The sequence below is a fragment of the Cervus elaphus genome, chromosome 9, assembly GCF_910594005.1.
Source record: "Cervus elaphus chromosome 9, mCerEla1.1, whole genome shotgun sequence".
NCBI classification, from domain to species: Eukaryota; Metazoa; Chordata; class Mammalia; order Artiodactyla; family Cervidae; genus Cervus; species Cervus elaphus.
Genome location: NC_057823.1, coordinates 1,832,218 through 1,847,710, shown reverse-complemented (window position 1 = coordinate 1,847,710; position 15,493 = coordinate 1,832,218). Strand labels below are relative to the sequence as shown.

Genomic DNA, 15,493 nt, shown 5'->3' with positions numbered 1-15,493 from the left:
CCTTACCACAAGCACCTCAAGAGGAGGCTTCTCTCAGCTCTAGGTATGTGAGAGGGACCCTGATTTTGCGGCCTCAAGTGGAATGGACACCGCGATGCCCTGACTCGAAATAAGGCCGGATATCCCTGCAGTGACTTGAATGCAGGCTCGTCTTGCATCTCCCAAGACGAAAGGATGTCTGAATCCCCTGTGGAGACCACAGAGAAAGACCTAGTTCCCCACCTCATCGCGACCGGAGGCCTCACATCCTTTGAAAACTTCAGAGGTACGCGGAGATCAGTGCCTCCAAAGGAGACGATGCCTGACTCCTCGTGAAACTTGATAGGAGTCCCAGGATTCCTGTGCACGTGGAAAGGGACACTTGGTCTCCCGCCTCAGCTGGAGAGGCGTCCCAATTGCCCTGCCAAGCCTCGAGGAGAATCCCGAGTTGTCCCTCGCAACTAGGCAGGAGTCCTGCCGTCGCTGAACAAACACGTGGTTGGAAGGGCCATCCCCGTCGTAACTCGAGAATATACCCCAGGTTCCCGCCGCAACTCGAGAAAAACCATGAGACTTCCCCCTCGCCGCAATATGAGATCCGATTCCCCTGCACTGCGTGCAGAGCAATGCCGTGTTGCACATCACACATGAAAGGAGCCTTGATTTCCTTGATGGCACTCCAGAGAAACCCCAAGAACACTGTTTCAAGGCTAGCGGGATCCTGAGGTCACTGTAGCAACAGGAAAGAGCTCCGTGGACCAACAATCAACTCGAGATGAGAGGTTAGTCCCTGGCTCCGACTCCAGAGGAATACCACCTTACCACAAGCACCTCAAGAGGAGGCTTCTCTCAGCTCTAGCTATGTGCTGAGTTTGCGGCCTCAAGTGGAATGGACACCGCGATGCCCTGACTCGAAATAAGGCCGGATATCCCTGCAGTGACTTGAATGCAGGCTCGTCTTGCATCTCCCAAGACGAAAGGATGTCCGAATCCCCTGTGGAGACCACAGAACAAGACCTAGATCCCCACCTCATCGCGACCGGAGGCCTCACATCCTTTGAAAACTCCAGAGGTAGTGCTCGCTTCGGCAGCACATATACTAAAATTGGAACGATACAGAGAAGATTAGCATGGCCCCTGCGCAAGGATAATGCAAACTAGTACAGCCACTATGGAAAACAGTGTGGAGATTCCTTAAAAAACTGGAAATAGAACTGCCATATGACCCAGCAATCCCACTTTTGGGCATACACACTGAGGAAACCAGATCTGAAAGAGACACGTGCACCCCAATGTTCATTGCAGCACTGTTTATAATAGCCAGGACATGGAAGCAACCTAGATGCCCATCAGCAGATGAATGGATAAGGAAGCTGTGGTACATATACACCATGGAATATTACTCAGCTGTCAAAAAGAATTCATTTGAATCAGTCCTAATGAGATGGATGAAACTGGAGCCCATTATACAGAGTGAAGTAAGCCAGAAAGATAAAGAACATTACAGCATACTAACACATATATATGGAATTTAGAAAGATGGTAATGATGACCCTATATGCAAAACAGAAAAAGAGACACAGAAATACAGAACAGACTTTTGAACTCTGTGGGAGAATGTGAGGGTGGGATGTTTCAAAAGAACAGCATGTATACTATCTATGGTGAAACAGATCACCAGCCCAGGTGGGATGCATGAGACAAGTGCTCGGGCCTGGTGCACTGGGAAGACCCAGAGGAGTCGGGTGAAGAGGGAGGTGGGAGGGGGCATCGGGATGGGGAATAAGTGTAAATCTATGGCTGATTCATATCAATGTAAGACAAAACCCACTGAAATGTTGTGAAGTAATTAGCCTCCAACTAATAAAAAAATTAAAAAAATAAAAAAATAAAGCATGTAAAAAAAAAAAAAAAAAAAAAAACTTCATAATGAAAAAAAAAAAAAAAGTGACTGGATATAACTATTGGAATTCAATGACTATTTGGGGAAAGACTTGTAATAGATTGCCATTAGTATTCCACTGTACCTGCATATGCTATGTTTTATTTATCCATCCTGTTGACGGATATTTCGGCTGTTTCTTCCTTTTAGCTGTTGTGAATAATGCTGTAATAAACACTGATGTACAAATGACTAAAAAAAAAAAAAAAAACTCCAGAGGTACGCGGAGATCAGTGCCTCCAAAGGAGACGATGCCTGACTCCTCGTGAAACTTGATAGGAGTCCCAGGATTCCTGTGGCACGTGGAAAGGGACCCTTGGTCTCCCGCCTCAGCTGGAGAGGCGTCCCAATTGCCCTGCCAAGCCTCGAGGAGAATCCCGAGTTGTCCCTCGCAACTAGGCAGGAGTCCTGACGTCGCTGAACAAACATGTGGGTGGAAGGGACATCCCCGTCGTAACTCGAGAATATACCCCAGGTTCCCGCCGCAACTCGAGAAAAACCATGAGACTTCCCCCTTGCCGCGAGATGAGGCCCGATTCCCCTGCACTGCGTGCAGAGCAATTCCGTGTTGCACATCACACATGAAAGGAGCCTTGATTTCCTTGGTGGCACTCCAGAGAAACCCCAAGAACACTGTTTCAAGGCTAGAGGGATCCTGAGGTTACTCCAGCAACACGAAAGAGCTCCGTGGACCGCAAATCAACTCGAGATGAGAGGTTAGTCCCTGGCTTCGACTCCAGAGGAATACCACCTTACCACAAGCACCTCAAGAGGAGGCTTCTCTCAGCTCTAGCTATGAGCTGAGTATGCGGCCTCAAGTGGAATGGACACCGCGATGCCCTGACTCGAAATAAGGCCGGATATCCCTGCAGTGACATGAATGCAGGCTCGTCTTGCATCTCTCAAGATGAAAGGATGCCCGAATCCCCTGTGGAGACCACAGAAAAAGACCTAGTTCCCCACCTCATCGCGACCGGAGGCCTCACATCCTTTGAAAACTCCAGAGGTACGCGGAGATCAGTGCCTCCAAAGGAGACGATGCCTGACTCCTCATGAAACTTGATAGGAGTCCCAGGATTCCTGTGGGACGTGGAAAGGGATCCTTGGTCTCCCGCCTCAGCTGGAGAGGCGTCCCAATTGCCCTGCCAAGCCTCGAGGAGAATCCCGAGTTGTCCCTCGCAACTAGGCAGGAGTCCTGACGTCGCTGAACAAACACGTGGGTGGAAGGGCCATCCCCGTCGTAACTCGAGAATATACCCCAGGTTCCCGCCGCAACTCGAGAAAAACCATGAGACTTCCCCCTCGCCGCGAGATGAGGCCCGATTCCCCTGCACTGCGTGCAGAGCAATTCCGTGTTGCACATCACACATGAAAGGAGCCTTGATTTCCTTGATGGCACTCCAGAGAAACCCCAAGAACACTGTTTCAAGGCTAGAGGGATCCTGAGGTCACTGTAGCAACACGAAAGAGCTCCGTGGACCAAAAATCAACTCGAGATGAGAGGTTAGTCCCTGGCTTCAACTCCAGAGGAATACCACCTTTCCACAAGCACCACAAGAGGAGGCTTCTCTCAGCTCTAGGTATGTGAGAGGGACCCTGAGTTTGCGGCCTCAAGAGGAATGGACACCGCGATGCCCTGACTCGAAATAAGGCCGGATATCCCTGCAGTGACTTGAATGCAGGCTCGTCTTGCATCTCCCAAGACGAAAGGATGTCTGAATCCCCTGTGGAGACCACAGAGAAAGACCTAGTTCCCCACCTCAACGCGACCGGAGGCCTCACATCCTTTGAAAACTCCAGAGGTACGCGGAGATCAGTGCCTCCAAAGGAGACGATGCCTGACTCCTCGTGAAACTTGATAGGAGTCCCAGGATTCCTGTGGCACGTGGAAAGGGACCCTTGGTCTCCCGCCTCAGCTGGAGAGGCGTCCCAATTGCCCTGCCAAGCCTCGAGGAGAATCCCGAGTTGTCCCTCGCAACTAGGCAGAAGTCCTGCCGTCGCTGAACAAACACGTGGGTGGAAGGGCCATCCCCGTTGTAACTCGAGAATATACCCCAGGTTCCCGCCGCAACTCGAGAAAAACCATGAGACTTCCCCCCTCGCCGCGAGATGAGGCCCGATTCCCCTGCACTGCATGCAGAGCAATTCCGTGTTGCACATCACACATGAAAGGAGCCTTGATTTCCTTGATGGCACTCCAGAGAAACCCCAAGAACACTGTTTCAAGGATAGAGGGATCCTGAGGTCACTGTAGCAACACGAAAGAGCTCCGTGGACCAAAAATCAACTCGAGATGAGAGGTTAGTCCCTGGCTTCGACTCCAGAGGAATACCACCTTACCACAAGCACCTCAAGAGGAGGCTTCTCTCAGCTCTAGCTATGTGAGAGGGACCCTGAGTTTGCGGCCTCAAGTGGAATGGAGACCGCGATGCCCTGACTCGAAATAAGGCCGGATATCCCTGCAGTGACTTGAATGCAGGCTCGTCTTGCATCTCCCAAGACGAAAGGATGTCTGAATCCCCTGTGGAGACCACAGAGAAAGACCTAGTTCCCCACCTCATCGCGACCGGAGGCCTCACATCCCTTAAAACTCCAGAGGTACGCGGAGATCAGTGCCTCCAAAGGAGACGATGCCTGACTCCTCGTGAAACTTGATAGGAGTCCCAGGATTCCTGTGGCACGTGGAAAGGGACCCTTGGTCTCCCACCTCAGCTGGAGAGGCGTCCCAATTGCCCTGCCAAGCCTCGAGGAGAATCCCGAGTTGTCCCTCGCAACTAGGCAGGAGTCCTGACGTCGCTGAAGAAACACGTGGGTGGAAGGGCCATCCCCGTCGTAACTCGAGAATATACCCCAGGTTCCCGCCGCAACTCGAGAAAAACCATGAGACTTCCCCCTCGCCGCGATATGAGGCCCGATTTCCCTGCACTCGTGCAGAGCAATTGCGTGTTGCACATCACACATGAAAGGAGCCTTGATTTCCTTGATGGCACTCCAGAGAAACCCCAAGAACACTGTTTCAAGGCTAGAGGGATCCTGAGGTCACTGTAGCAACACTAAAGAGCTCCGTGGACCAACAACCAACTCGAGATGACAGGTTAGTCCCTGGCTTTGACTCCAGAGGCATACCACCTTACCACAAGCACCTCAAGAGGAGGCTTCTCTCAGCTCGAGGTATGTGAGAGGGACCCTGAGTTTGCGGCCTCAAGTGGAATGGACACCGCGATGCCCTGACTCGAAATAAGGCCGGATATCCCTGCAGTGACTTGAATGCAGGCTCATCTTGCATCTCCCAAGACGAAAGGATGTCTGAATCCCCTGTGGAGACCACAGAGAAAGACCTAGTTTCCCAACTCATGGCGACCGGAGGCCTCACATCCTTTGAAAATTCCAGAGTTACGCGGAGATCAGTGCCTCCAAAGGAGACGATGCCTGACTCCTCGTGAAACTTGATAGGAGTCCCAGGATTCCTGTGGCACGTGGAAAGGGACCCTTGGTCTCCCGCCTCAGCTTGAGAGGCGTCCCAATTGCCCTGCCAAGCCTCGAGGAGAATCCCGAGTTGTCCCTCGCAACTAGGCAGGAGTCCTGACGTCGCTGAACAAACACATGTGTGGAAGGGCCATCCCCGTCGTAACTCGAGAATATTCCCCAGGTTGCGCCGCAACTCGAGAAAAACCATGAGACTTCCCCCTCGCCGCGAGATGAGGCCCGATTCCCCTGCACTGCGTGCAGAGCAATTCCGTGCTGCACATCACACATGAAAGGAGCCTTGATTTCCTTGATGGCACTGCAGAGAAAGCCCAAGAACACTGTTTCAAGGCTAGAGGGATCCTGAGGTCACTGTAGCCACAGGAAAGGGCTCCGTGGACCACAGATCAACTGGAGATGAGAGGTTAGTCCCTGGCTTCGACTCCAGAGGAATACCACCTTACCACAAGCACCTCAAGAGCAGGCTTCTCTCAGCTCTAGGTATGTGAGAGGGACCCTGAGTTTGCGGCCCCAAGTGGAATGTACAAAGCGATGCCCTGACGCGAAATAAGGCCGGATATCCCTGCAGCGACTTGAATGCAGGCTCGTCTTGCATCTCCCAAGATGAAAGGATGTCTGAATCCCCTGTGGAGACCACAGAGAAAGACCTAGTTCCCCACCTCATCGCGACCGGAGGCCTCACATCCTTTGAAAACTCCAGAGGTACGCGGAGGTGAGTGCCTCCAAAGGAGACGATGCCTGACTCCTCGTGAAACTTGATAGGATTCCCAGGATTCCTGTGGCACCTGGAAAGGTACCCTTGGTCTTCCGCCTCAGCTGGAGAGGCGTCCCAATTGCCCTGCCAAGCCTCGAGGAGAATCTCGAGTTGTCCCTCGCAACTAGGCAGGAGTCCTGACGTGGCTGAACAAACACGTGTGTGGAAGGGCCATCCCCTCGTAACTCGATAATATTCCCCAGATTCCCGCCGCAACTCGAGAAAAACCATGAGACTTCCCCCTCGCCGCGAGATGAGGCCCGATTCCCCTGCACTGCGTGCAGAGCAATTCCGTGTTGCACATCACACATGAAAGGAGCCTTGATTTCCTTGATGGCACTCCAGAGAAACCCGAAGAACACTGTTTCAAGGCTAGAGGGATCCTGAGGTCACTGTAGCAACACGAAAGAGCTCCGTGGACCGAAAATCAACTCGAGATGAGAGGGTAGTCCCTGGCTTCGACTCCAGAGGAATACCACCTTACCACAAGCACCTCAAGAGGAGGCTTCTCTCAGCTCTAGCTATGTGAGAGGGACCCTGAGTTTGCGGCCTCAAGTGGAATGGAGACCGCGATGCCCTGACTCGAAATAAGGCCGGATATCCCTGCAGTGACTTGAATGCCGGCTCGTCTTGCATCTCCCAAGATGAAAGGATGTCTGAATCCCCTGTGGAGACCACAGAGAAAGACCTAGTTCCCCACCTAATCGCGACCGGAGGCCTCACATCCTTTGAAACCTCCAGAGGTACGTGGAGATCAGTGCCTCCAAAGGAGACGATGCCTGACTCCTCATGAAACTTGATACGAGTCCCAGGATTCCTGTGGCACGTGGAAAGGGACCCTTGGTCTCCCGCCTCAGCTGGAGACCCATCCCAATTGCCCTGCCAAGCCTCGAGGAGAATCCCGAGTTGTCCCTCGCAACTAGGCAGGAGTCCTGACGTCGCTGAAGAAACACGTGGGTGGAAGGGCCATTCCCGTCGTAAGTCGAGAATATACCCCAGGTTCCCGTCGCTACTCGAGAAATACCATGAGACTTCCCCCTCGCTGCGAGATGAGGCCCGATTCCCCTGCACTGCGTGCAGAGCAATTCCGTGTTGCACATCACACATGAAAGGAGCCTTGATTTCCTTGATGGCACTCCAGAGAAACCCCAAGAACACTGTTTCAAGGCTGGAGGGATCCTGAGGTCACTGTAGCAAACCGAAAGAACTCCGTGGACCAAGAATCAACTCGAGATGAGAGGTTAGTCCCTGGCTTTGACTCCAGAGGAATACCACCTTACAACAAGCACCTCAAGTGGAGGCTCTCTCAGCTCTAGGTATGTGAGAGGTATCGTGAGTTTGCGGCCTCAAGTGGAATGGAGACCGCGATGCCCTGACTCGAAATAAGGCCGGATATCCCTGCAGTGACTTGAATGCAGGCTCGTCTTGCATCTCCCAAGATGAAAGGATGTCTGAATCCCCTGTGGAGACCACAGAGAAAGACCTAGTTCCACACCTCATCGCGACCGGAAGCCTCACATCCCTTGAAAACTTCAGAGGTACGCGGAGATCAGTGCCTCCAAAGGAGACGATGCCTGACTCCTCGTGAAACTTGATAGGAGTCCCAAGATTCCTGTGGCACGTGGAAAGGGACCCTTGGTCTCCCTCCTCAGCTGGAGAGGCGTCCCAATTGCCCTGCCAAGCCTCGAGGAGAATCCCGACTTGTCCCTCGCAACTAGGCAGGAGTCCTGACGTCGCTGAACAAACACGTGGGTGGAAGGCCCATCCCCGTCGTAACTCGAGAATATACCCCAGGTTCCCGCCGCAACTCGAGAAAAACCATGAGACTTCCCCCTCGCCGCGAGATGAGGCCCGATTCCCCTGCACTGCGTGCAGAGCAATTCCGTGTTGCACATCACACATGAAAGGAGCCTTGATTTCCTTGATGGCACTCCAGAGAAACCCGAAGAACACTGTTTCAAGGCTAGAGGGATCCTGAGGTCACTGTAGCAACACGAAAGAGCTCCGTGGACCGAAAATCAACTCGAGATGAGAGGTTAGTCCCTGGCTTCGACTCCAGAGGAATACCACCTTACCACAAGCACCTCAAGAGGAGGCTTCTCTCAGCTCTAGCTATGTGAGAGGGACCCTGAGTTTGCAGCCTCAAGTGGAATGGACACCGCGATGCCCTGACTCGAAATAAGGCCGGATATCCCTGCAGTGACTTGAATGCCGGCTCGTCTTGCATCTCCCAAGATGAAAGGATGTCTGAATCCCCTGGGGAGACCACAGAGAAAGACCTAGTTCCCCACCTAATCGCGACCGGAGGCCTCACATCCTTTGAAACCTCCAGAGGTACGTGGAGATCAGTGCCTCCAAAGGAGACGATGCCTGACTCCTCATGAAACTTGATACGAGTCCCAGGATTCCTGTGGCACGTGGAAAGGGACCCTTTGTCTCCCGCCTCAGCTGGAGACCCATCCCAATTGCCCTGCCAAGCCTCGAGGAGAATCCCGAGTTGTCCCTCGCAACTAGGCAGGAGTCCTGACGTCGCTGAAGAAACACGTGGGTGGAAGGGCCATTCCCGTCGTAACTCGAGAATATACCCCAGGTTCCCGTCGCTACTCGAGAAATACCATGAGACTTCCCCCTCGCTGCGAGATGAGGCCCGATTCCCCTGCACTGCGTGCAGAGCAATTCCGTCTTGCACATCACACATGAAAGGAGCCTTGATTTCCTTGATGGCACTCCAGAGAAACCCCAAGAACACTGTTTCAAGGCTAGAGGGATCCTGAGGTCACTGTAGCAACACGAAAGAGCTCCGTGGACCAAAAATCAACTCGAGATGAGAGGTTAGTCCCTGGCTTCAACTCCAGAGGAATACCACCTTTCCACAAGCACCTCAAGAGGAGGCTTCTCTCAGCTCTAGGTATGTGAGAGGGACCCTGAGTTTGCGGCCTCAAGAGGAATGGACACCGCGATGCCCTGACTCGAAATAAGGCCGGATATCCCTGCAGTGACTTGAATGCAGGCTCGTCTTGCATCTCCCAAGACGAAAGGATGTCTGAATCCCCTGTGGAGACCACAGAGAAAGACCTAGTTCCCCACCTCAACGCGACCGGAGGCCTCACATCCTTTGAAAACTCCAGAGGTACGCGGAGATCAGTGCCTCCAAAGGAGACGATGCCTGACTCCTCGTGAAACTTGATAGGAGTCCCAGGATTCCTGTGGCACGTGGAAAGGGACCCTTGGTCTCCCGCCTCAGCTGGAGAGGCGTCCCAATTGCCCTGCCAAGCCTCGAGGAGAATCCCGAGTTGTCCCTCGCAACTAGGCAGAAGTCCTGCCGTCGCTGAACAAACACGTGGGTGGAAGGGCCATCCCCGTTGTAACTCGAGAATATACCCCAGGTTCCCGCCGCAACTCGAGAAAAACCATGAGACTTCCCCCTCGCCGCGAGATGAGGCCCGATTCCCCTGCACTGCATGCAGAGCAATTCCGTGTTGCACATCACACATGAAAGGAGCCTTGATTTCCTTGATGGCACTCCAGAGAAACCCCAAGAACACTGTTTCAAGGATAGAGGGATCCTGAGGTCACTGTAGCAACACGAAAGAGCTCCGTGGACCAAAAATCAACTCGAGATGAGAGGTTAGTCCCTGGCTTCGACTCCAGAGGAATACCACCTTACCACAAGCACCTCAAGAGGAGGCTTCTCTCAGCTCTAGCTATGTGAGAGGGACCCTGAGTTTGCGGCCTCAAGTGGAATGGAGACCGCGATGCCCTGACTCGAAATAAGGCCGGATATCCCTGCAGTGACTTGAATGCAGGCTCGTCTTGCATCTCCCAAGACGAAAGGATGTCTGAATCCCCTGTGGAGACCACAGAGAAAGACCTAGTTCCCCACCTCATCGCGACCGGAGGCCTCACATCCCTTAAAACTCCAGAGGTACGCGGAGATCAGTGCCTCCAAAGGAGACGATGCCTGACTCCTCGTGAAACTTGATAGGAGTCCCAGGATTCCTGTGGCACGTGGAAAGGGACCCTTGGTCTCCCACCTCAGCTGGAGAGGCGTCCCAATTGCCCTGCCAAGCCTCGAGGAGAATCCCGAGTTGTCCCTCGCAACTAGGCAGGAGTCCTGACGTCGCTGAAGAAACACGTGGGTGGAAGGGCCATCCCCGTCGTAACTCGAGAATATACCCCAGGTTCCCGCCGCAACTCGAGAAAAACCATGAGACTTCCCCCTCGCCGCGATATGAGGCCCGATTTCCCTGCACTCGTGCAGAGCAATTGCGTGTTGCACATCACACATGAAAGGAGCCTTGATTTCCTTGATGGCACTCCAGAGAAACCCCAAGAACACTGTTTCAAGGCTAGAGGGATCCTGAGGTCACTGTAGCAACACTAAAGAGCTCCGTGGACCAACAACCAACTCGAGATGAGAGGTTAGTCCCTGGCTTTGACTCCAGAGGCATACCACCTTACCACAAGCACCTCAAGAGGAGGCTTCTCTCAGCTCGAGGTATGTGAGAGGGACCCTGAGTTTGCGGCCTCAAGTGGTATGGACACCGCGATGCCCTGACTCGAAATAAGGCCGGATATCCCTGCAGTGACTTGAATGCAGGCTCATCTTGCATCTCCCAAGACGAAAGGATGTCTGAATCCCCTGTGGAGACCACAGAGAAAGACCTAGTTTCCCAACTCATGGCGACCGGAGGCCTCACATCCTTTGAAAATTCCAGAGTTACGCGGAGATCAGTGCCTCCAAAGGAGACGATGCCTGACTCCTCGTGAAACTTGATAGGAGTCCCAGGATTCCTGTGGCACGTGGAAAGGGACCCTTGGTCTCCCGCCTCAGCTTGAGAGGCGTCCCAATTGCCCTGCCAAGCCTCGAGGAAAATCCCGAGTTGTCCCTCGCAACTAGGCAGGAGTCCTGACGTCGCTGAACAAACACATGTGTGGAAGGGCCATCCCCGTCGTAACTCGAGAATATTCCCCAGGTTGCGCCGCAACTCGAGAAAAACCATGAGACTTCCCCCTCGCCGCGAGATGAGGCCCGATTCCCCTGCACTGCGTGCAGAGCAATTCCGTGCTGCAGATCACACATGAAAGGAGCCTTGATTTCCTTGATGGCACTGCAGAGAAAGCCCAAGAACACTGTTTCAAGGCTAGAGGGATCCTGAGGTCACTGTAGCCACAGGAAAGGGCTCCGTGGACCACAGATCAACTGGAGATGAGAGGTTAGTCCCTGGCTTCGACTCCAGAGGAATACCACCTTACCACAAGCACCTCAAGAGCAGGCTTCTCTCAGCTCTAGGTATGTGAGAGGGACCCTGAGTTTGCGGCCCCAAGTGGAATGTACAAAGCGATGCCCTGACGCGAAATAAGGCCGGATATCCCTGCAGCGACTTGAATGCAGGCTCGTCTTGCATCTCCCAAGATGAAAGGATGTCTGAATCCCCTGTGGAGACCACAGAGAAAGACCTAGTTCCCCACCTCATCGCGACCGGAGGCCTCACATCCTTTGAAAACTCCAGAGGTACGCGGAGATGAGTGCCTCCAAAGGAGACGATGCCTGACTCCTCGTGAAACTTGATAGGATTCCCAGGATTCCTGTGGCACCTGGAAAGGTACCCTTGGTCTTCCGCCTCAGCTGGAGAGGCGTCCCAATTGCCCTGCCAAGCCTCGAGGAGAATCTCGAGTTGTCCCTCGCAACTAGGCAGGAGTCCTGACGTGGCTGAACAAACACGTGTGTGGAAGGGCCATCCCCTCGTAACTCGATCATATTCCCCAGATTCCCGCCGCAACTCGAGAAAAACCATGAGACTTCCCCCTCGCCGCGAGATGAGGCCCGATTCCCCTGCACTGCGTGCAGAGCAATTCCGTGTTGCACATCACACATGAAAGGAGCCTTGATTTCCTTGATGGCACTCCAGAGAAACCCGAAGAACACTGTTTCAAGGCTAGAGGGATCCTGAGGTCACTGTAGCAACACGAAAGAGCTCCGTGGACCGAAAATCAACTCGAGATGAGAGGGTAGTCCCTGGCTTCGACTCCAGAGGAATACCACCTTACCACAAGCACCTCAAGAGGAGGCTTCTCTCAGCTCTAGCTATGTGAGAGGGACCCTGAGTTTGCGGCCTCAAGTGGAATGGACACCGCGATGCCCTGACTCGAAATAAGGCCGGATATCCCTGCAGTGACTTGAATGCCGGCTCGTCTTGCATCTCCCAAGATGAAAGGATGTCTGAATCCCCTGTGGAGACCACAGAGAAAGACCTAGTTCCCCACCTAATCGCGACCGGAGGCCTCACATCCTTTGAAACCTCCAGAGGTACGTGGAGATCAGTGCCTCCAAAGGAGACGATGCCTGACTCCTCATGAAACTTGATACGAGTCCCAGGATTCCTGTGGCACGTGGAAAGGGACCCTTGGTCTCCCGCCTCAGCTGGAGACCCATCCCAATTGCCCTGCCAAGCCTCGAGGAGAATCCCGAGTTGTCCCTCGCAACTAGGCAGGAGTCCTGACGTCGCTGAAGAAACACGTGGGTGGAAGGGCCATTCCCGTCGTAACTCGAGAATATACCCCAGGTTCCCGTCGCTACTCGAGAAATACCATGAGACTTCCCCCTCGCTGCGAGATGAGGCCCGATTCCCCTGCACTGCGTGCAGAGCAATTCCGTGTTGCACATCACACATGAAAGGAGCCTTGATTTCCTTGATGGCACTCCAGAGAAACCCCAAGAACACTGTTTCAAGGCTGGAGGGATCCTGAGGTCACTGTAGCAAACCGAAAGAACTCCGTGGACCAAGAATCAACTCGAGATGAGAGGTTAGTCCCTGGCTTTGACTCCAGAGGAATACCACCTTACAACAAGCACCTCAAGTGGAGGCTCTCTCAGCTCTAGGTATGTGAGAGGTATCGTGAGTTTGCGGCCTCAAGTGGAATGGAGACCGCGATGCCCTGACTCGAAATAAGGCCGGATATCCCTGCAGTGACTTGAATGCAGGCTCGTCTTGCATCTCCCAAGAGGAAAGGATGTCTGAATCCCCTGTGGAGACCACAGAGAAAGACCTAGTTCCACACCTCATCGCGACCGGAAGCCTCACATCCCTTGAAAACTTCAGAGGTACGCGGAGATCAGTGCCTCCAAAGGAGACGATGCCTGACTCCTCGTGAAACTTGATAGGAGTCCCAAGATTCCTGTGGCACGTGGAAAGGGACCCTTGGTCTCCCTCCTCAGCTGGAGAGGCGTCCCAATTGCCCTGCCAAGCCTCGAGGAGAATCCCGACTTGTCCCTCGCAACTAGGCAGGAGTCCTGACGTCGCTGAACAAACACGTGGGTGGAAGGCCCATCCCCGTCGTAACTCGAGAATATACCCCAGGTTCCCGCCGCAACTCGAGAAAAACCATGAGACTTCCCCCTCGCCGCGAGATGAGGCCCGATTCCCCTGCACTGCGTGCAGAGCAATTCCGTGTTGCACATCACACATGAAAGGAGCCTTGATTTCCTTGATGGCACTCCAGAGAAACCCGAAGAACACTGTTTCAAGGCTAGAGGGATCCTGAGGTCACTGTAGCAACACGAAAGAGCTCCGTGGACCGAAAATCAACTCGAGATGAGAGGTTAGTCCCTGGCTTCGACTCCAGAGGAATACCACCTTACCACAAGCACCTCAAGAGGAGGCTTCTCTCAGCTCTAGCTATGTGAGAGGGACCCTGAGTTTGCAGCCTCAAGTGGAATGGACACCGCGATGCCCTGACTCGAAATAAGGCCGGATATCCCTGCAGTGACTTGAATGCCGGCTCGTCTTGCATCTCCCAAGATGAAAGGATGTCTGAATCCCCTGGGGAGACCACAGAGAAAGACCTAGTTCCCCACCTAATCGCGACCGGAGGCCTCACATCCTTTGAAACCTCCAGAGGTACGTGGAGATCAGTGCCTCCAAAGGAGACGATGCCTGACTCCTCATGAAACTTGATACGAGTCCCAGGATTCCTGTGGCACGTGGAAAGGGACCCTTTGTCTCCCGCCTCAGCTGGAGACCCATCCCAATTGCCCTGCCAAGCCTCGAGGAGAATCCCGAGTTGTCCCTCGCAACTAGGCAGGAGTCCTGACGTCGCTGAAGAAACACGTGGGTGGAAGGGCCATTCCCGTCGTAACTCGAGAATATACCCCAGGTTCCCGTCGCTACTCGAGAAATACCATGAGACTTCCCCCTCGCTGCGAGATGAGGCCCGATTCCCCTGCACTGCGTGCAGAGCAATTCCGTGTTGCACATCACACATGAAAGCAGCCTTGATTTCCTTGATGGCACTCCAGAGAAACCCCAAGAACACTGTTTCAAGGCTAGAGGGATCCTGAGGTCACTGTAGCAACACGAAAGAGCTCCATGGACGAAAAATCAACTCGAGATGAGAGGTTAGTCCCTGGCTTCGACTCCAGAGGAATACCACCTTACCACAAGCACCTCAAGAGGAGGCTTCTCTCAGCCCTAGGTATGTGAGAGGGACCCTGAGTTTGCGGCCTCAAGTGGAATGGACACCGTGATGCCCTGACTCGAAATAAGGCCGGATATCCCTGCAGTGACTTGAATGCCGGCTCGTCTTGCATCTCCCAAGACGAAAGGATGTCTGAATCCCCTGTGGAGACCACAGAGAAAGACCTAGTTCCCCACCTCATCACGACTGGAGGCCTCACATCCTTTGAAAACTCCAGAGGTACGCGGAGATCAGTGCCTCCAAAGGAGACGATGCCTGACTCCTCGTGAAACTTGATAGGAGTCCCAGGATTCCTGTGGCACGTGGAAAGGGACCCTTGGTCTCCCGCCTCAGCTGAAGAGGCGTCCCAATTGCCTGCCAAGCCTCGAGGAGAATCCCGAGTTGTCCCTCGCAACTAGGCAGGAGTCCTGACGTCGCTGAAGAAACACGTGGGTGGAAGGGCCATCCCCGTCGTAACTCGAGAATATACCCTAGGTTCCCGCCGCAACTCGAGAAGAACCATGAGACTTCCCCCTCGCCGCGATATGAGGCCCGATTTCCCTGCACTGCGTGCAGATCAATTCCGTGTTGCACATCACACATGAAAGGAGCCTTGATTTCCTTGATGGCACTCCAGAGAAACCCCAAGAACACGGTTTCAAGGCTAGAGGGATCCTGAGGTCACTGTAGCAACACGAAAGAGCTCCGTGGACCAACAATCAACTCGAGATGAGAGGTTAGTCCCTGGCTTTGACTCCAGAGGAATACCACCTTACCACAAGCACCTCAAGAGGAGGCTTCTCTCAGCTCTAGGTATGTGAGAGGGACCCTGAGTTTGCGGCCTCAAGTGGAATGGACACCGCGATGCCCTGACT

At 53.6% G+C, this 15,493-nt stretch overlaps 1 non-coding gene across 1 annotated transcript; it reads left to right on the top strand.

Moving 5' to 3' along the window:
- The first annotated feature begins 1,054 nt into the window (after positions 1 to 1,054).
- Positions 1,055 to 1,162, top strand: LOC122701120. The gene has a single exon (XR_006342967.1). It is a non-coding gene; the product is annotated as a U6 spliceosomal RNA (small nuclear RNA).
- The last annotated feature ends 14,331 nt before the right edge of the window (positions 1,163 to 15,493 follow it).